The 20,648-nt window shown below is 50.3% G+C and overlaps 1 protein-coding gene across 12 annotated transcripts in view; it reads right to left on the bottom strand.

The window, feature by feature from the left end:
* RBFOX1 (RNA binding fox-1 homolog 1) overlaps window positions 1-20,648 on the bottom strand; it is a 1,027,611-nt gene that overhangs the window by 523,064 nt on the left and 483,899 nt on the right. The window lies entirely within an intron of this gene.

The raw sequence follows: 20,648 nt of genomic DNA, 5'->3' as shown, positions 1-20,648 counted from the left end.
TCCCCTGAGAGGTGCTCGCTCAGAGCAATGAACCCCTCCCCTCCCCCGCCCCCTAAATTTACACTCCACAGGGGCTGAACAGTTTCCATCAGAAAACTCGAGGTGTATCAGGAGAGGCCTGTTCAAGGCAAAGCCCTGTGGGGTCTCTGCCCCCCACTGACCCTGTGCCAAGAGCCAGTGCACACATCCCCAAGGGTCTCCCAAAGGCCAGGAGAGAAATCTGTTAGACAAGCTGAAGGCATCCCTGAAATCAGTTCTTTGGTCTCAGAGTACAAAAAGACAGTCCATCACTGTCCCTCCCCGGGCATCAGAGTGTCCGTGTCCATCAGGACGTGGGGAGGGACGTGGAGAATGTGGCACTGCCAACTGACAATGACTGTTTGGGGGTTTCTTTGTCTTTGTCTTTGTCACACCCAGCGATAATCAGGGGTTCCTCCTGGCTCTGCACTCAGGAATCACTCCTGCCAGGGCTCGGAGGACCCTATGGGATGCTGGGGATTGAACCCAGGTGGGCTGCGTGCAAGACAAACGTCCTCCCCAGTGTACTACGATGCGGTTCCACATAGCTGTTTTGTTGGCGCCAGAAATGAGCTTTTGAACGGCCTGAGCGTTCTCTGTTTCATCAGCACATGGCGACATCCGCCATCGGCAGGAGGTGACCGAGTCGGTGAACTGGAAGGACGGACAGCTGGGTTTGTTTTGTGAATTTAAGCATTTGAAACCCATCTACCTTTCCACACTTACCTAGTGAAATTTCTAACTTCATTTCTTTTTTTCTGGGGCTGCCGTGCTACCCTGGCTGGGCCCAACGTTGGTTTCCCCAACTGTTAACCAAGACTAGGGTAGACGGAACGTTCCTTTCCACTTTTAAGTCTCTTCAGAGAAAAAGATGCAATAAAAACCAGCACAGGCATGAGGATAAGTGCCGAGTGGGGGGAAAAGTCACGTGAGTGTGATCTCGAGAGAGCAAACGCTTCACTCTCGACGTTGTGTCCAGGTAGGAATGCAGCTTTCCCGCATGCGACCGCCCAGATGTTTTTAAAAAAATTCCTCTTTTCAAGGGAAGCCCGAAACCTGAACATCTGTATAAAATTTCTAGATTTTTTAAAAATATATTGGAAACTTTTCTCTTTTTCCCCTCATAAATTGTGCTAAAAGTGTGTCCCAAGGTGGTGTAAGGAATACATGTTCCCATTTCACAACCTTCTTCCGGGTTCTTCCTGACATCCCATAGGTGCTTTATTCAAACAGCAACAATCACAGCATCACATCAGTTCACTGGAGCCAGTAACTGCTAGAATGGAAAGATTCTGGTCAACACTCATTTCATGGGACACATTTCACTGTGGGTCTAGAGGATGAGGTGAGTGTGGTACAGTCGGCTCCTCCCCGTCTGAGCGAGACCCTGGGGGCTGTTCTCAGTCAATAGAACAGAACAACCTGTCCTGAGACCCCCACACGACCTCGTGGTCACCAGAGAGTCTGCCCCAGGCTCCCTCTTCACCGAGGGGGTTCCCACTGCCTCTCTCCTCCCGATTTCTTCCTTTTTTATCTCTTTGATTTTTCCGTGGCTCTCCAAGAACCTTGTATCATCCTCTTCCGGCTCTCACCATTCCTAATCCGGAACTTTCCATGCTGGCAAAGATGAGACGTTGCAGAAAAGGCGATAGATAGACCATCCAGGTGAAGCGAATATATACTCCGTGCCCCTGGCTGTGGAGAAGCTCCTTTTTAATATTCCTGGATGTGGGGTTTTTCTTCTACTCCGACAGCAGGCATTGCCGATACTCTTGATGAAGACATCGATTGTTTTGCCGACATAGAAAACTTAGGGGCATTAATTCTTCAAATGTTAACATATTGTATTTTCTGCCTCTCTTCTTCATTTGGAACTCTAATTGTGTGTATTTGAATGCTTGTTATTTCCCCCAGATCATTGCAGATTTGTTCAATTATTTTCGATATGTGTCTTCTCTTCTCCAGCGCTATTTTTCAATTCTTTCGCCAGGGGACTGATTTCTATATTTAAGATTTTCTAGTCTTCTGTTTGAATTTCAGATACTATCTATCTCAGTTCCAGAATCTCAATGTGCTTCTTGTTTATTTCTCTCTCCCGAGGTTTCCTATCGTGATCACTGGGTCCAGTGTTTCTGTTACATCCTTCAATGCATGTAACAGTTCCTTTTATTTTTTTATTTATTTTTATTTTTTTTTACTGTCTGTTTTATTTATTAAAGTAAATTTAAAAATGATAATGATACTTGTCAAAGCATAGAAACATAGCAAAAAATACAAGGTATATATCGTATTTGCAAATTTGTAACTGTAACAAATTGTCCTTTTCCATTTCAAGTATGAGGTGAATCCATAGAGTACATTGGATCACTCACAATTCTATATTCTCTCCTGGATGCTTATTTAAAAATACTTGCCAATATGCCAATATGCCTGTTTCTCAACTTTTTGAGTACTATAGTCCTCTTTGCTATTGTTAGATTTTTCTCTTGTTTTATTTTTACTTTATGTTCCAATTTTCTTTATTTTTTTAAATTTTTTAAATTTTTTTGTTATTTTTTATATTTATTTATTTTTTAATAGTGAGGCACCATGAGGTACAGTTGTAGACTTACACATTTTTGTGCTTGGGTTTCGATTATACGATGATCAAACACCCATCCCTCCACCAGTGCGCATTTCCCACCACCTCGGATCCCAGCATCCCCTCCCCCCTCCAGCCCCCATCCCACCCTGCCTCTGTGGCAGGGCATTTCCCTCTCTCTCCTTTTGAGTGCCATGGTCTGCAAAAGAGGCATTGAGTGGCAATCATGCTTGGTCGACAGTCTACCCTCAGCATGCTCTCCCATCGTGGGCGGATCCTCCCAACACCCTTTATTTGGTGTTCCCTTCTCTCTCTGAGCTCCCCCTTCCCCTAACATGTGTGGTTGTCCTCCGGGTCATTTAAATGACGTATGAATTGAAAAATTGGAGTGGTGTTCTCATATCTTTCTACTATTTTTATCCAATTAGAGGCCATCAGAAATAGAAGCCAAATAATAAAGACTCAGGTTCGGAGGATAAGCTGATCTCTGTTGCCACGACTCAACTCTGCCAAAGAAACAAAATGCAAAACGCAAGCAGTCGAGAATGACTAATGAAACTTTATTCACAAAAGCATTTGGTCAGACCATGGAGGAGCTGGTCAAACCCTGTTCCAGAGCAGGGTTCAAATTTTCCTCTTCTGCAGGTAGCAGGACATTTTTTATTTTGGAGCCAAGATTGTCAGTTGAATCCTTCTGGACTAAATCGCATGTTCTTCCTTCAAACAAAAGTTAAGCTTGATTCTGGAAACACTTAAATAGTTGGCAAATGCACTTGAGCCTATAACGCTAGTTCTGATCACTTTGGGGGGCCTGTGAACTTGAGAGATATCCACAGACTGAAGGACTCAGCCTCGTTACAGAACTGGGATTGGCTAAGCTTTCAAAACAAGGTTTAGACCTTGCCTATGCTATACAATGCTATTATATATATACATATATACATATATAATGTATGTATATATTAGCTTTGTTATGTTAATCTGATCTAAGATTGAAAAAAAATCTCAGATCAGAGGCCACAGGAAATAGTTCACAGGCCACCTTTGGAAATGTGAGATCTTGTCCTCCAAGATCCTGGGTCTCCAAATGTACCTCTGACTTCCAGAGCAGGACCTTTCTTTTAGCCTTGAAGAGTGATGAGTCCTACAGGGAGCTCAGAAATCCAAAACACTTCGCTGCCTACTCACAAATTGGCATTTTCATGGCCATTACTCACATCTACCTTCTGTGTTTGAGAACTGACTAGAGAGCAAGGTCTGTTCCTTATTTCTTCGATGTAGGTAGAAATCGAGGTCTGATAGAGTTTGATTTCTGTAGGGGCCAAAGTCTGAACCTCTCTTAGGATGAACACTTGAGGGACGCATCAGAGACACTTAACCTTATGCTGAACGCTGGGTGACTGAGAGGGGACCCATATGCTCCACACTCGGGGTGGAGGTGGGGTCTGCACTCTCCGGGAGCTTGCCCGTTGACCTCGAGAGGTACGCTACTCTGAACGGGAAATGCAGACAAAAAAAAAATAGGACAGGTCTCTCCAGGCAAAGCTGTAGGTACTAAGGAGTTTCCAAACTCTGAGCTAAGTGCTTGCTGCTCCCTGGTTCCTACACACACACACACACACACACACACACACACACACACACACACACACAACCCTACATCCCCACCCCACAAAGTCTCACCAGCCTTGCTGTTTCGTCCCCTTGAATTGGCTCTCGAGGAAATTCCATTCCCAAGGGCTGTGCTCCCAAACATCACAGATGCAAAGGGAGTTGACCAGGCGTTTACATATTTAGGAGCATGGAAAATAAAAGCAGGTTAATCCAAACCTCTTACACAGGACCCCATGTCTCTTGGAAAACAGTGCGCTCACGCAGATCCCTCTAACCCACCTTGGGCTCAAATACGGCAGACCCTGTGAGCAACGAGATGAAGGGTCACTAAGCCCGGACAGGCAATACTGCAGAAACGGCCAGAGAGATGCAAGTCTTTGGCCTGCCACAGGCAGAAGTTCACAACCAGTGAGCCCAGCTGCTGAGGGCACGGTTGGGCTCTTAGCAAGCTCTCGGGCCTCGGGCCTCTCTGCTTCCTCTCCAGGAGACTTCCTCTCTGCTTACAGGCAGCCGTCAATTAGGAATGACATCAGAGGAACCAGACAGGCACACCCGCCGACACGTGCAACTCCCCGAGGGGCTGAGGGGGCTGCTCTGCCGGCTCCATGCACCTCTGATCGCTGGGAGTTAACTGCATGGGAAGAGAAGGGGAGGGAGGCACCCGCACTGAAAAACCTCTGTGCTGGTCGCAGGCTTCCCGCTGGAGGAGCAGTGACATGTCAAAAAAGAGGAGCAGAAGGAAGGGGCGGCGCAAAGGAGTAACCAGAGAAGAGCCAGCTGTGGAGGGACAGGCAAGAGAGACTAGCCTCCCCGCTCTGCACGGGGCTGGCGAGAGGGAGGGTGGGATTCTCGAGTAGAAAGAGCACTGGGGAGATGGCAGAGGGAGTCATGAGGAGAGGAATGGGGAAGTGGAGTGAGGAGTGGGGGAAGGTCACGACAGGGGCCGCTGGCTACCTTCAGGGGCTACTCGTGGGAGCTGGCCATGCAACCAGAGGGTCCCCTGGAAGTTGGTGTAAGTCAGTGGGCGAGGATGGCATGGGCATCTGGAGGCATGGGCAGAGATGTTCTGTCTATACACCCAAAAGTTATTGTTGTTCAGTAGATGGTACATCTTGACAGGACAATCATCACTGTCACTGTCACTGTCCTCCCGCTGTTCATTGATTTGCTCGAATGGGCACCAGTAGCATCTCCATTGTGAGACTGGTTACTGTTTTTTGGCATATCGAATTATGTCACAACTTTGTCGTGCTGGTGGAATACTCTCAGTACCTTGCCGGGCTCCCAAGAGGGGTGGAGGAATCAAACCCGGGTAAATGCCCTACCACCTAAGCTATCGCTCTGACCCAGGACAATCATTTTTTAAAAATTGGATATATAACAGCAATGCTTTGCTATTCTGACTATAAATCATGTTTTGCATTGTTTTAGGTTCAGGGATGTGGTAGGGGGGGTATGGTGGAGGGGTTGGGCTTCATCCGGGGGTCTTCAGGGTTTACTCCTGACTCTGCCCTCACGAGTAACTCCTGGTGGAACCCAGGGGACCATAGGTGAGACGGAACCCAGGGCTTGGTGAGAAGCAAGCACCTTCCTGTTGCACCATCTTTCTGGCCCGAAATAATGTTTCTTATTTCTGACTCAGTGGCCAGTCAAACTTTTCTCTTAGGTTCACTGGTCTGTAGGTGTAAGGAAAGAAGGCTGAAACGCCTTGGTTGACAATTCAGAGTTACCTCACACAGGGAATGGAGAGGTCCAGGTACCCATCCTTTGAAAGTTTCATTGTCTCATCATTGTCCAGTTGACTTGAATTCACCAAGGGCATCACGTGTGCAAGGCACACGAAAAGTGAAATCAAACTCAGATCACCAACAGATATCACGTAAGCATTGGAGAGTATTTGCCTTGCATGCGGCTGACCCGGGTTTGATTCCCAGCATCCCATATGGTCCTCTGAGCACCGCCAGGGGTAATTCCTGAGTGCAGAGCCAGGAGTGACCCCTGTGCATTGCCGGGTGTGACCCAAAAAGCAAAAAAAATTTTAAAAGGAGTGAATAGGTGACTCTAGAGGCATGTGGGACCAGCTGTGGCCAAGGACTGCTCTATGAGCCTCACCCTTCACCCAGTGCACCCCTGACTCTTCCTGCTTGCTCTCTGCATGAGGGAGGATGCATCTAGGAGCTGGATAAACAGGCCCCACCCTCATCCAGAGGACCTGGAAGCATGAAGGAGAGGGACAAATCTCAGACCCCAGAGCCCAGGCACTCAAGGGCCAAAGACAAGAGCCTCCGCCCATTGAGGACAGCACCAGGATGAGGAGAGGCAGCCCTGAAGCGAGAGCCAGAGTTTGGCAGCTGGTGTCTGATCTGGGGATGGGAGGCTTCGGGCCAATGGGATTTTGCAGATGGGATTAAGATTAGGGGTCTTAAAGGAGGGAGATTATCCTGGATGAGCTGGTGGGCCAGTCATCACAGGAAGTTGAACACCAGAGAAACAGCGGGAGAGAAGCAACGAAAGGAGAGGTGGGGGCGAGCCAGTCCAGGAGAGGGTCTCGCTGGAGGAGGAGGGGGAGGAGGAGGAGAATGAGGAGGGGGAGGAGGAGGAGGAGGAAGGAGGAGTAAGGGGGAGGAAGGGGGAGGAGAAGGAGGAGGACAAGGGCAAGGAAGGGAGGATGAAAAGGGAGGAGGAAGAGGAGGAGGAGAAGGAAGAGGAGAAGGAAAAGGAAGAGGAGGAGGAGAAGGAAGAGGAGGAGGAGGAGGAGGAGGAAGGAGGACAAGGGCAAGGAAGGAAGGATGAAAAGGGAGGAGGAAGAGGAGGAGGAGAAGGAAGAGGAGAAGGAAAAGGAGGAGGAGGAGAAGGAAGAGGAGGAGGAAGAGGAGGAGGAGGAGGAGGAGGAGGAAGAGGAGGAGGAGGAGGAGGAAGAGGAGGAGGGAAGAGAAGAAGAGGGTAGCACGCAGAAGCCAGGAGCAGCCACAACCCACAACAATTCCACTGACATCTAGAATGACCAAGAGGGTGAGTCCTCCCCCTCTGCCCTCCCAGAGGAGCATGACCCACCAACAAACGCCCTGGCTGGACTCGAATGGGGTCAACACTGGACTTGTGGCCGCAGGAACCACAGACAATGCATCTGTTTGTGGGAATCCCCATTCTGGTGGGGCATCCGGAGGTGAATGGAAGCTTCCACATGAGACTCAGTTCCCCGTGCTGAGTGCAGATGCGCCTGTGATCAGTGCAGCTAGCAGGTGCTTCCTGGGTACTGACCCATGGCCGGGCTAGGCTGTGAGGCCGTGGAGACGAGGGACAGATGCAGGGGCTTCACTGCGAGGATGCTACTCTCCATCCCTTCTCTCTGAACTGTTTCACGTACGATGGACCTGGACCGGTACTGTTTCCTGTGCTCCTGGCCTCAGGGGCAGGTGCGGAGCTCTCAGAAAGGGGCGTGCTATCGTGTTTGCATGGAAGCTCTGAGTAACTGCTCTGAGTTCCGAAGCCACTGAGGCCCTGGGAACCATGTCAGTATTCTGAGGAGCTCCGAGCTCGGGGCGGATCACATGCCACCCCAGTTCTGTTTCCTCCTGGACTGCTCCAATCCAGGGGAAAAGTGATTCACACCTGGACTCGCTGGATGGACATGGTGTAGACTGGTGGGGGTGAGTGGGGGCACAGGTCCCTGCAGCCATAGCTGCGGCCTGGAAAACACCAGCACTTTCGACCAACACGTTCTCCCTCGTCCGAAGCTGGGGAGAGGACACAGCTGCCAAGGGAACTGGCAGAAAGAGCCGCCACTGGGGACCTGGAGGACTCAGGTCTGTGGGTAGCTGCCATGTCCATCTCATTGCCCATGGACTGACCCACAAAGATGTGGCCTCACCCCCAGGGCCCGCCCCACCTAGACTCCACAGGAACGCAGACCTCCTTCTCCTTCTCCATCTACTTCCTTCTCTCCTCCTTCTCTTTCTCCTTCTCTCCTCCTCTCCTTCTCCTTCTCTCCTTCTCTTTCTCCTTCTCTCCTCCTCTCCTACTCCTTCTTTTCCTTCTCTTTCTCCTTCTCTCTTCCTTCTCTCCCTCTCCTTCTCCTTCTCTCCTTCTCTTTCTCCTTCTCTCCTCCTCTCCTACTCCTTCTTCTCCTTCTCTTTCTCCTTCTCTCTTCCTTCTCTCCCTCTCCTTCTCCTTCTCTCCTTCTCTTTCTCCTTCTCTCCTCCTCTCCTACTCCTTCTTCTCCTTCTCTTTCTCCTTCTCTCTTCCTTCTCTCCCTCTCCTTCTCCTTCTCTCCTTCTCTTTCTCCTTCTCTCCTCCTCTCCTACTCCTTCTTCTCCTTCTCTTTCTCCTTCTCTCTTCCTTCTCTCCTTCTCTCCCTCTCTTTCTCCTCCTTCTTCTCCTCTCCTTCTCTTTCTCCTCCTCTCCTACTCCTTCTTCTCCTTCTCTTTCTCCCCTTCTCTCCTCCTCTCCTACTCCTTCTTCTCCTTCTCTTTCTCCTTCTCTCTTCCTTCTCTCCTTCTCTCCCTCTCTTTCTCCTCCTCCTTCTCCTTCTCTCCTTCTCTTTCTCCTCCTCTCCTACTCCTTCTCCTTCTCTTTCTCCTTCTCTCTTCCTTCTCTCCTTCTCTCCCTCTCTTTCTCCTCCTTCTTCTCCTTCTCTCTTTCTCTTTCTCCTTCTCTCCTACTCCTTCTTCTCCTTCTCTTTCTCCTTCTCTCCTCCTCTCCTACTCCTTCTTCTCCTTCTCCTTCTCCTCTCTTCCTTCTCTCCCTCTCCTTCTCCTTCTCTCCTTCTCTTTCTCCTTCTCTCCTCCTCTCCTACTCCTTCTTCTCCTTCTCTTTCTCCTTCTCTCTTCCTTCTCTCCTTCTCCCCCTCTCTTTCTCTTCCTCCTTCTCCTTCTCTCCTTCTCTTTCTCCTTCTCTCCTACTCCTTCTTCTCCTCTTTATCCTTCTCTGCTCCTTCTCTCCCTCTCCCTCCTCATCTTTCTCCTCTTCTCCTTCTTCCTCTCCCTCACCCTCTCCGTCTCCCTCTCCCTCTCCTTCTCCTTCCCCACCCCGGCACTGGTGGGACTCAAGCTCAGGACCCCCAGTAGATGAGACTTATCTCCACTTCCTGTGGCCCCGGACACTGAGTCTCAGGTTATGAAATTGGCCTGAGCTCCACACCAGCTGTCCTGTTGGCTGCCAATATTGGCCCGTACCCCCCCGTCCCTCCCTGCACAGGGCTGTCCACAGAGACCCTCCCTAGCACTCACTGCCCCATGCCCACAATCACTAGGTTCCAACTGTCCCCGCGAGTGCTAGCAGCTGTGGACTTGTCCATGAGTTCAACTTTCTTTGTAGGGACAGAAACCCAGGGACTCCCAAGGAGTGCTCAGGGGAGGCTGGGGGCCCTCCTGGCAATGCCTTAGCCATGTGGGTGGGCATTTCAGGGCCATTCCTGGAGCACTGCCCTGCCCCGGTGATCCTGGGGGCCAGCCACAGGGTGTTTGGGGGCTCCCAAGGCTGCACCTGGTGGTACTCGGAATGGGGCAGTGTCAAGGTTTGAACTCACGTCCTGGTGCTCGCAAAGACTGTGCTCCTGAGCACTGTATAAGGGATCGACAGCCTCTGCTTGCCTAGGCAGGTGAGAGGGAAGAAACATGTGCAGTCACCACCTCCAGCCTTGCACCGCGAGAGCCTCCTGCCCTGTCTGGCCACGCTGAAACGGCCGTGCCAACCCACCCAGGCACCAGGGAGGCATTTGCGGGAATGAGGCGAGAGCTGGCTTTTAGCAAACCTTCCACCAAACTCCTGGCTCTGCAACTCTCCGAGTTTAGCACATTTCCCTGGTGTAACAGTGAGGCTTCTTTGATCACGGGCAAAAGGAAGAGGCTCTAACTTCAGCAGAAAAAGGGATCCCTGGAAGGCTGTGAGGTCGCTCGGGGGAGGGCTGGAGCAGCAGCTGAGACAAGAAGGGACCGGGGGTGGCTGAGGGTCTCGCCCGAGGAGCCAGCATCTGTCTTAGCAGTCGGCGGGACCAACCGCTGGGATCAAGCGGCTCCAGCCTTCATCGTCTTTTCTCCCGGTTTGCATCACTCTACACGGCATCTGCTATGATGGTTCAAATATCCTTCCCCCCTCCTCGGCCCCCTGGCGCCCGCAATCCAATACTGGTCTAGAAAATTCTTGTATTGATTTCCTGATCCCCGCTGTGATGGCGTTATGAGGTGGGTCTTCGGGGGGTGGATTAGAGCTCGAGGCTCTTGAGCGGGGTCCTGAAGCCGGTCGGTGGGACCACAAGCTCCCTTTACAATGACCCGCCTCCCACGGGGGACACTGGTGCCGCAGAGCCACTGCCCAGCTGGTGTAAATATATATCCCCCATCCTGGCTTGACTTGCAGTTACCCGAAGCCCCAAAACAGGGAGGTTAGGGACTAATAATTGTGCCCTGACTCCTACGGGGTGGGGACATTGGCTGGCCAGGGCACAGATCACCCAAGCCTGTGGCAGCCTCAATGGGCGCGTTCAGAATCCAGCTTCTCAGCTCCTGGGCGGGGCGGGAGGCTGTGCTGTCACCAGGGAACTCGCTTCCTTCCGCCCCCGAGGTGAAGCAGTCGCAGATGCCTCTTCTCTCTGCCTCTTTCTTACCTCGGTCCCTTTCTTCATTGAGCCTCTTCTTTTCCTTTCTTTCTTCCCCTTCCCCCCCCCCCCCCCCCCCGAATGGTATTTAGATCTCAGCCGAACTGAGCAGGAAGACAAGCCCTTGCTAAGACATCCGTCACAGAAATGAGGAGCAGCTATGACAAATTGAAATGTCAGCATTATTAGTGGTTTTGCTTGAAGCTGTTTGATACCAATTTAAAGATAAAACAAGAAATGGGACAGATTTGCCCTCCGAAGGGGGAAGGAAGACGGGGGATAATGGGCTAAAATTAAAGCCAGGGGAAGGGAAAGGGAACTTGGAGGCCAAGTGCCCCAGATGACAGAAGTCTGGAGGCTTCCCTGGAGTGGGTGTTGCAGGGCCCGAGAGAAGGGGCTGAGAGGGGGAGAATGTGAGGGCAGGAGAGTTCCGGGTTCCACACCCGGATACAGCTCTGCACCTTCTGGGCTGTTCCCTGAAAAATTCACCTCGGGAGCAGCCTGACTGGTTTCCCACCCTCCTCTGCTCCACACTTGTCAATAAGTGGCCCTCCCCAAATAGGGGTGCACTCGAAGTTGAGAAGTAAGAGCAGGGGCCGCACGGTCTTAGGAAGACAACTTCCTGGGGCCAGAGCTATAGCACACGGGATAGTTGCACGTGGCCAACCCGGGTTCAATTCCCAGCATTGCATCTGGCCCCTTGAGTACTGCCAGCAGTAATACCTGAGTGCAGAGCCAGGAGTAACCCCTGTGCATCGCTGGGTGTGACCCAAAAAGCCTGGCCTGGCCTGGCCCTCCCGTTGTTCATCGATTTGCTCGAGCGGGCCCAATAACGTCTCCATTGGAGACTTTGTTGTTATTGTGTTTGGCATATCGAATACGTCACGGGGAGCTTGCCAGGCTCTGCCGTGCGGGCGAGATACTCTCGGTAGCTTGCCGGGCTCTTCGAGAGGGGTGGAGTTGTCGAACTCTGGTTGGCTATGTTGGCTGCGTGCAAGGCAAACGCCCTACTGCTGTGCTATCGCTCCAGCCCAAAAAGGTAAAGGTAAAGGTAAAGGCCCTCCCGTTGATCATCGATTTGCTCGAGTGGGCCCAGTAACGTCTCCATTGGAGACTTTGTTGTTACTGTGTCTGGCATATCGAATACTCCAGCCCAAAAAGCAAAAAAAAAAAAAAAAAAAACCCAAAAAAGAAACAAAAAAAAAAAGAAAGAAAGACAACTTCTATGTTAAATTTTTTAAGCATTCATGCATTTCTCCATTGAGTGGGGAAGCTAGCACGGGAGGTTTTCTTGCGGTCGGATTTTCAGCAGTTTTTAAAGAGTGAAGATCTAATTACTTTGGGATGAACTCCCTCTGGTGAGGGCCCTGAATTACATAAGGCGGAAGCTAGAATCTACCACTGGGCGTATGTACCCACGAAGATGCAGGACCAGCCAAGGAGAGGCAGGGCCATGGATCAAGGCCTGTACCCCGAAGTTCATCTCTGGCCACAGTGCCTCTGTCACCCCCTGAGCATGCAGTGAAGCTCATCTAATCACCAACGTCTGACGTGAGCTGAAATCGGAGGTGTCAATTACGCAGGGCAGTGTGCATGCGCCCGGAGATCTAGAACAATCGATCCAGTATCTCATAATGAAAGAGGGTGTTCTGGAACCGCTGGATAATCATGCGTGGAGGATAAGCTCGAGGGATGTGAGGGAACACTGTCTTCTCACTAAGGCATCACAGAAACTGCTTGCCGGGGGATCATCACATTTCACATTTCACGGTCCAAGCGGGCCCAACCCAATAACGTCTCCATTGGAGACTTTGTTGTTACCGTGTCTGGCATATCGAATACGTCACGGGGAGCTTGCCAGGCTCTGCCGTGCGGGCGAGATACTCTCGGTAGCTTACCGGGCTCTCCGAGAGGGGCGGAGGAATCGAACTCGGGTCGGCCGTGTTGGCTGCGTGCAAGGCAAATGCCCTACCGCTGTGCTATCGCTCCAGCCCGGGGATCATCACAAAAAGGATGAATTCACTCTTCCCTCCCCTGTTCTGCTAGAGTTCTAAGTCACCGGGTCTAGAACACAATCGTAAGCACAGTTTTTAGTCTGTCTGTGTTCCAAACCCTCACACCACCCATCCAGATTTTAGGAGCCATCTCTTTGGGGAGTAGGGAAAAGCAGTTAGAGGAAAATCTTTTAAAGTATCATTTTTAAAGAGTTAGAGAAATTTTAAATACTTTGTCTTAATATCATTAACGTCCATGAATATGTTGATGTTGATCTCCGTTGATCAGAATCCCTCTTCATCCTTCCAACGTAAGTCTGACCCGAGGGTCTTTCTCTCCAGCAGAGGTCAGCCAACTATACTCGGGGGAGAGGGGGCGCAAATCTGGCCCACCACCAGCAGTCCTTGTAAATAAAGTTTTATTGTATCCTTACTCATTCATTTTGCCTCTACAGCTGTGTTGAGTAGTTGCTATGGAGACCCCATGGCACATGAAGCCGTAGACATTCCTTTGCGCTTCCAACTCCTCGCCTTCTGTAGCTAGAGTCTCCTTCCCAGTTGTGTCTGACCCAGTCGGGAATTTCGAGATCCCTGGGAAAGATTCTCCCAGCAGCAGCAGCAGCTCTCCAGATGCCCCGATAACATTTTCCAATCCAAACGGCTCATCGAAATAACTTTCAAGTCTGGCTTTCACAGTGGGTTTCCAAAGCATTAACTTAGTTTTCATAGAAACAGCTCTTTTTCTTACCGCACTCATTTTTCACCAGTTTACATAATATTCCACTAAATAATGTAATTACAGGAACAAGGGCAGCTGGCAGAGCAGGCCTGTCAACAAACACAAGTGACTCTTAGCAAGCAGATATCTCAGCGAGTCAAGAGGAAGGAAAGCCCGCCTGCCCCAATCAGTCATGTCCCCCAAACCATGGGCACCTGAGAGCAGAGGTTCGAAAGGAACAGTCAGTGAGACTGGTACGTGGGGGTCACTCAGGTAAGGCGCTCCTGTCCACCTCCCTTTCCCTGAGCATGCCTCATGCCCATGCGTTCATTCTTCTGCTGTGGCTCTCTGAGATGGCCTCTTCTCTCAGCCGGGAAGGGGTCAAAGAGCAGAAACAAACAGGCTTGCATAGACCAGATGTCTCCACAAGCTAGCATGATGCTGAGCACGTGATCTGTCATTTAAACTTTTTTTTTCATCTTCTTTCTTGGATAAATAACTGAAGAGAAGTAAGGACTGCTCCCAAGACTCGTTGTAAAACGGTAGGTTCCCCCGCAAAAAAGTGAATCCGGGGGGCTCTCACCTGCTGTCAAGCCACAAAGGAAGGAATGAACGTTACGGGTGGGGCGGGGGGGCACTGGTGATGGCGGGGCAAAGGAGAAGGGTCCAAATCTCACAAGCGGCTGCCAAGCCAGTGGGCAAGTCTCCTTCTCTGATGCCCGGATGAAGGTGGTGGGCGTAAGCCAAGAGGATCATTAGCCATTAGCAGTCTGCCATCCACATCACTCTTGTATCGAGCAGAAATGAGAAACTAGCTTCTCTGCTGGGCCATGAAATATTAATAATGCAGACAACATCTCTCACTGGGCTGACACCATGGTGTCGAAGCTTCTGGAACTCCAGCCACTTGCAGGCCAGCGGTACCATTTTTTTTTTTTTTGCAGGCAATCTGTAACATTATGTGGTTCATATTTATCTTTAAAGAAACTCATTTTGAACCTGAATAGATGTTAGTGGCCAAGGAAACTTGCATTGCTGCTGTCAATGGGAAACCAGTATCAGGAGTAATACATAAAAGTTAACGGGGGAGAGGACCATTAATATCCAACAATTATTAAGAACCTTTCCTATACCAGGCGCTTTCTAAGAACTCCCATGCATTAATTATTTTAATCTCGGCTTGCATGTGCTTACACACACAGACATTACTTATGAAATTCATGCCATCATTATCTGCTTCCGACAGAGGAGGGACTGGGCCTGGGAGGATTTAAGTTAACAGGCACAAGTTCTGAATCACAGTGAGGATGGATTTTATCTCAGTGGGCCTGGCTCCCGGCCCCTCATTCTTAACTACTGTATTTTTGCAAACAATGTTTCTAAAATCTAGATAGACCCCGTTTCTGCTGCTGCAGGCTCCTGCCTGAGGCAGGGTCCGTCCCTTTCCACTCAAAAGAGAGCTTAGCAAGCGTTAGAGACTTGTTAAAGATGCTTTAGTTTAAACGTGGAGGTTCTCGTTGGCATCAGAGGGATTGAAGGAGAATTGCAAAGGGAATCACTTTGTTCTCTGAGCGATTTCACCCTCCTTCCTGACCGTGTGTTTAGAAAGTCTAGGCTAGCAGCCCCCCGGGGTGGGGACGGTAAGATCCTGAGCTAAGAGCTGGGAGGAGCGAGCCCACCGACGTCCCAGCAGCCTTTGCTCCTTTGCGCTCTGCAGGCTTGGAAGCCGGAGCTGAGCACTTGGGGGATAGGCATGCAGCTGGTGATGGTTCTCTTGCCCTAATAATCCCGTCTCGGTTGGCCGTAAGAAACCGTGTTCTATTTACACTGATTCTTCAGGCACAGCGCTTAGGACCATGGTGAACTGACCCCGGGCTGGAGCAATCGGATTCCTTTCCAGGAAGTTGTCACTGGGGTGCTCCAGCTGGGGCAGGACTGATACGGGGGTGGGAGAGGACCTTTAAAAGATGCATTTAAAAGGGACTGGAGTGATAGCACAGCGGGTAGGGCGTTTGCCTTGGCATGCGGCCAACCCAGGTTCGATTCCCAGCATCCCATAGGGTCCCCTGAGCACCGCCAGGAGTAATTCCTGAGTGCAGAGCCGGGAGTGACCCCTGAGCATCTCCAGGTGTGTGTGACCCAGGAAAAAAATTAAAATGAAAATAAAAGATGCATAAAAAAAAATTAAAAAGCCTCTTTCCGAAGAACAAAGGCAGGCAAGGAAGGTTGACTGGCCAGACCCCGAGCCGCTCTAAGGAAGGCCAACGTACTTGCCTTTCTGTGTAGCTTGGCCCCAATCCATCTTAATTCCAAGCACAACTGACTTAGCAGCTTAGCGAGAGGCATTTTCTTCGGAGTGCACCACCACGCCATCCTCAACAGAATCTGCCCTTTCAATTATTATCAAGTTTTGAAAGTAGGGAGAGAAAGGAGACACCCCCCTAAAAATCAGAATTCTCTGGCCTGGTATTGCCAGTAGAAAGAGGAATGAGAGAATCACTGGGAATCAGCCTAAATCAGCCAGCGTGAATGTAGGAGACTACAAGGAGGCTTTTGGTGGGAGGCCGGTGGGCCAGATCTGTGATGCTTGGGGGCGACTCCCAGCTCTGTGCTCAGCTGCTGTCGCTTCTGGCCATGCTAGGTGCTAGGGATGAAGCTCAGGTGAGCACCTTAATCCCGGTGCTACCTCTCTGGCCCACGGCAGGGAGTTGGGGGAAGCGTTTGACCTGAGTCATTCCATGCAATCAATAATCCTTTCCCGGAAGTGACCCTAGGTTAAAGAGAGGTGAAACAGAGCTTTGGGAGACCAGGCATCTAAGAGCGGATTCCGAGAGTTTCCATCTTCCCATCATGCCCATGCACAACCAGAGCCCAACCCTGCTGGGCTGGCACACAGCCTTCGCCCCTTCTGTCCCATTGTGACCAAATGTCTTTAAAGGCACCCAGCCCAACACCTGATCTTCACAGCATCAACAGTTCCTTTGTCACCAAATATATGATGCTAATTGGAATCCCCATCCCTGAGTTACAGAGATCAACTTCTCTACAGTTGGTTGACTGCTGAGAAAAACAAAAGGCCACGGAGGTCGTGTAATTTCTTTTCACTCCCCTGCCCCCCTCCACTTGTCAGCTGCAGATGCCCGGGAGGTCAGTGCTGAGAGGAGGGTTGTGACCCCCGTGGCCTCTGCACCTCCGGCCAGTTGGTGTCAATCAGCAGTACTGTACTGCCTGAGGGAATCCACTCCATCCAGTCCTGAGAGCTGGGAGCACAGAGCAGACAAGGAGCACGGCAGGCGCGTCAGAAGGCAGAGGGCTGAGACATGGGCTCAGAAGAACAAGCTGCCTGGCATGGCATGTGGGTCGTGTCTGGTGGGCAATGGGCTTGCTGGCACCCAAGCAATGCCAGCAGCGACCCTACCCCCAGAAAAGAGAGTCATGCTTTCTGGGGAGCGGATGGCTGAAGAGGATGAGGAGACTGGTGGACAGGTCTTTGGGGGAGGACTGCATATGCTGCTGATGGGAAGACCGCGATCTCATGGCTGCTGCAGGTACCAAATGCTGGGAGCCAGCTGGCCAGGGGCTGTAGGTCAGTTCCCAAGAACTGAAGGCACGGATGCTGGTGCCTACCACCCGTGGCTCTTGCTCAGGACCCGGCTTCACAAATTCAAACTACGGCACCCATGTCAACATGTGCAAAACACAAAGTTGGAGAAACGGGGCAATAAAGCTGAGACACTGGATGGGGGTCCTAGGAAGCGGGCGGGATGACCAAGGTGGCCCACGGCCAGGGTGCTGACGCTTGCTAAGGCTTTGCAGGTGACCCCCTGCCCACCTCCCTGAGTATGTGGGATGGGGGGGGCAAAGCTTGGGTTATCTTAGCAGGGAAGCTCTGTAAGTTGCTGAGGAGCGCCGACTCTCTTGGGGGTGCATTGTTTGGGTTTCTCTTGGGCACACTCCTGAGAAACTGCACCCACGATTGCCACTTCTTCCTCCCCAGTAAGGTGCGCCTGGGTCAGTTCAGGCACAGGGTACCAGTTCCTGAGGTGGTACTTCCGGCTGCTGGGACCAATCACTGAGAGTCTGTGGTTGGTGGAAGTGATTGACATTGGGATTCACAAAATTTGGGGATTGACTGTCCTCCAATCAAATGCAAAAGCTAGGAGGAAGTGGCGTCATTTCCTCTTCTGTCCACTCCTCCCCAACTCCCCGCGAGTGGGGATGCTGGGCGCTGGACAGGCGTGTCGGAAGAGGGAAGAAAATGACCAAGACTTTGGGACTCCAAAGCACCGCCCTGACACCCCGAACACTCTGGCGCAGGGTCGTGGCCGGGAGGTGCTAGCTAACTAAGGTGCTTCCTGGTTATCCTTTCAGCCTTCACAGTGTCACTTGGCTCTTTTACAACCTGCAGACCTTCTCATCTTAGCTGGGATAAGGGACACGATTTGGGTGCTTCTCAAGTCGCGTCCTGCCTCTCAAAGTATCCCGTGGCCAGGAGGTTTGCAAAAATGAAATTAGGATGCCCATTTCTCTGAATTTCATTTTTGCACATCAAAGACCCTGATAGTCCTACTGTTTTTTTTTAAAATATTGACACCTTGTAATGATTAGAATGAATCAGAAACATTTTCAGCCATTGGAATGCGTTACAGAACAAGTCGTTTGCTGAGTCTGCTTCGGAAAAATCAATTTAGGGTTTGTGAGGAAAAGAAAGCAAACAGAAAGGAGAGGAATGCCCATCCCTGCCTGGTGCCCATTGCACAGAACAAGACAGCTGTGTCCTTCTGCATGGTCACAATTTCCCCTTGGAGCCCTGCTTTCTGATGATACAACAGAATGGTTTCATGAAGAGATCATCAGCAAGACATGATCTAATCATCTTACAGAACAAATCCAGAAGTACATTTTACCTTACTGAAAACACAGTTTTAAAAGTGTGGCTGGTAGAGAGAACCTGCAAATCATGCACCACCCCCATCCCCCACCACCACTGTTTCTAAGATACAACAACAACAACAAAAGAAATGAGATGCTCAGGTACTCATTCGCATTTCAAATCAGAACCAAATTTCTTTCCAGAAACCTTTTTAAACAACTTTCTTAGACTGGAAAGACAGTACTATAGGGGTTATGGTGCTTTTCTTGGATGCAGCTCACAGGAGTTCCATCCCAACACCACTCATGATCCCCAAACACCACCAGGAGTGATCCTAGAGCACAGAGCCAGGAGTAAGACCTGAGCACCACCAGGTGTAATCCCCAAAGAAACAAAACAACAACGACAACAACAAAAAAAAAACAAAGCAAATGTTCTCCCTAAAAATAAAGGATAATCACTTTGATCAAAGGATTTCAGGAAGTAAAGAGACTGGTTACACACTTGGCTTGGACTAGATGAGGAAAAAGGAGGGAGGGAGGGATGGATGGATGGAGAGAGAGAGATTGAGAGAGAGAGAGAGAGAGAGAGAGAGAGAGAAGCAACTAGAAACTGTCTCCTCCCAGAGAGGAGACAGTCCAGGGCGAGGTGGGTCCCAGAACACTGTCCTGGAGGAAACTGAGGTTCCTAAGCACTGAGGGAACGGGGTGCCTCATCAGTATCTGTTCAGTAACAGGACCGCTTACGTGTATATTTTATTGATTTAAGGTGCTCTCTATGGATCTAAATATACTTTAGTTTAAAATCTTAAACTAGGGGCTGGAGATACGGACAATCAGGCAGGGGTCTTGCCCTGCACACAAGGCAGCCTGGGCTCTATTCCCAAATTCCCAAATCTCATATGGTTCCCTGGGCCTCACCAGGAGTGAGACCTTAACATCGAGTGATCAGTGAGCCCTGATCATAGCCAGATCCGAAATCAAAATAACAGACAGAGTGAAACAAAAAACAGTGACGACAAAGGAAGTCCCAGTTTTCCCTGTTAGGGATGGTGTGTGGTGTCCATGGGATTCGAGAACATTTTGAACAGAGTTCGACGGCTCAATCTCTCAAACCTGTTGGAATTGATTTCTCTGAGGGAAATTCCTCCATTATTATTCCTAAACCTCAGCCCTCCCAACAAGGTCCTTGCTTGTCACTGGAAAGCAGCCCCCCCTCCCAACAAACAAGCTCCTGTGTCACCCCCTTGCATACTCCCACACCTGAGACTCATCTTGTTGTTGGTGTTTTTTTTTTTTTGAGACTCATCTTTGATAGAGATTTCAGTATTGCCTTAACTGGGAGGGAGGGAGCCCGGGTTTCTGGAGACGGGTGCAAACGTTCCTCCTTCCCTCTGACCTAGTTCTGGCCGGCGCCCCCATCCAAACAGGAAGAGAAATCTGAACTTGCCATCCATTATTTACTAGGATGAAGCCAGAATTCAGACTGCAGTGAGGAGCAATGAGAGAAGATTTAAGCTCAGCAAAGCTTAAAACATCTCGAAGGCTGTTTCTGGAGGAGTCACAGCTAATGTAGACACGGGTATTAGGAGTGAAGTGGGGAGAGAGAGGAGGTTAACAGAGGCGGCCCTAGTTGGGTGACCACGGGAAAGAAATATGCATCCGAGGGAGCAACCTCACCTCCTGAGCTCGCTTCCATGCACTGGATGCCGCTGCTAGTTCCAAGAAGGATTTAACAAACCCGACGCCAATAGCAATTGTAAAATGGAAATAACTCCACAAATCACTGTCGTCCTGAAACCGGCATCAAGTAAATGCTCTGAAAAGTTACAAGGCGGTGGATAAATGGCGTTGGACTGCTTTCATAGATTATTCTGATTCATTAGATTGCTTGCAGCTCAATCGTTCCCCCAACCCCAAATCAACAGATCTCTCTCTCTCTCACTTTCTCTCTCTCTCTCTCTCTTACACACACACACACACATAACTATACATTACACTGTCCAGGAAAATTTGCTAAGCTTCCATCAGTGATAGTGAACGCAGGCCAACGCCCAGGGCCTCTCTCTCACTTTCTCTCTCTCTCTCTTACACACACACACACACACACACACACACACAACTATACATTACACTGTCCAGGAAAATTTGCTACGCTTCCATCAGTGATAGTGAACGCAGGCCAACGCCCAGGGCTTGAAAGTCACCCACTCAATACATGAACAGCTCAAATAAACAAAACGAAGTGGGGCTGGG

Source organism: Sorex fumeus, unplaced genomic scaffold, assembly GCF_029834395.1.
Source record: "Sorex fumeus unplaced genomic scaffold, SorFum_2.1 ptg000110l, whole genome shotgun sequence".
NCBI lineage: Eukaryota > Metazoa > Chordata > Mammalia > Eulipotyphla > Soricidae > Sorex > Sorex fumeus.
The sequence above is the reverse complement of the archived record's forward strand: the minus strand, read 5'-3'. Positions and strand labels throughout refer to the sequence as shown.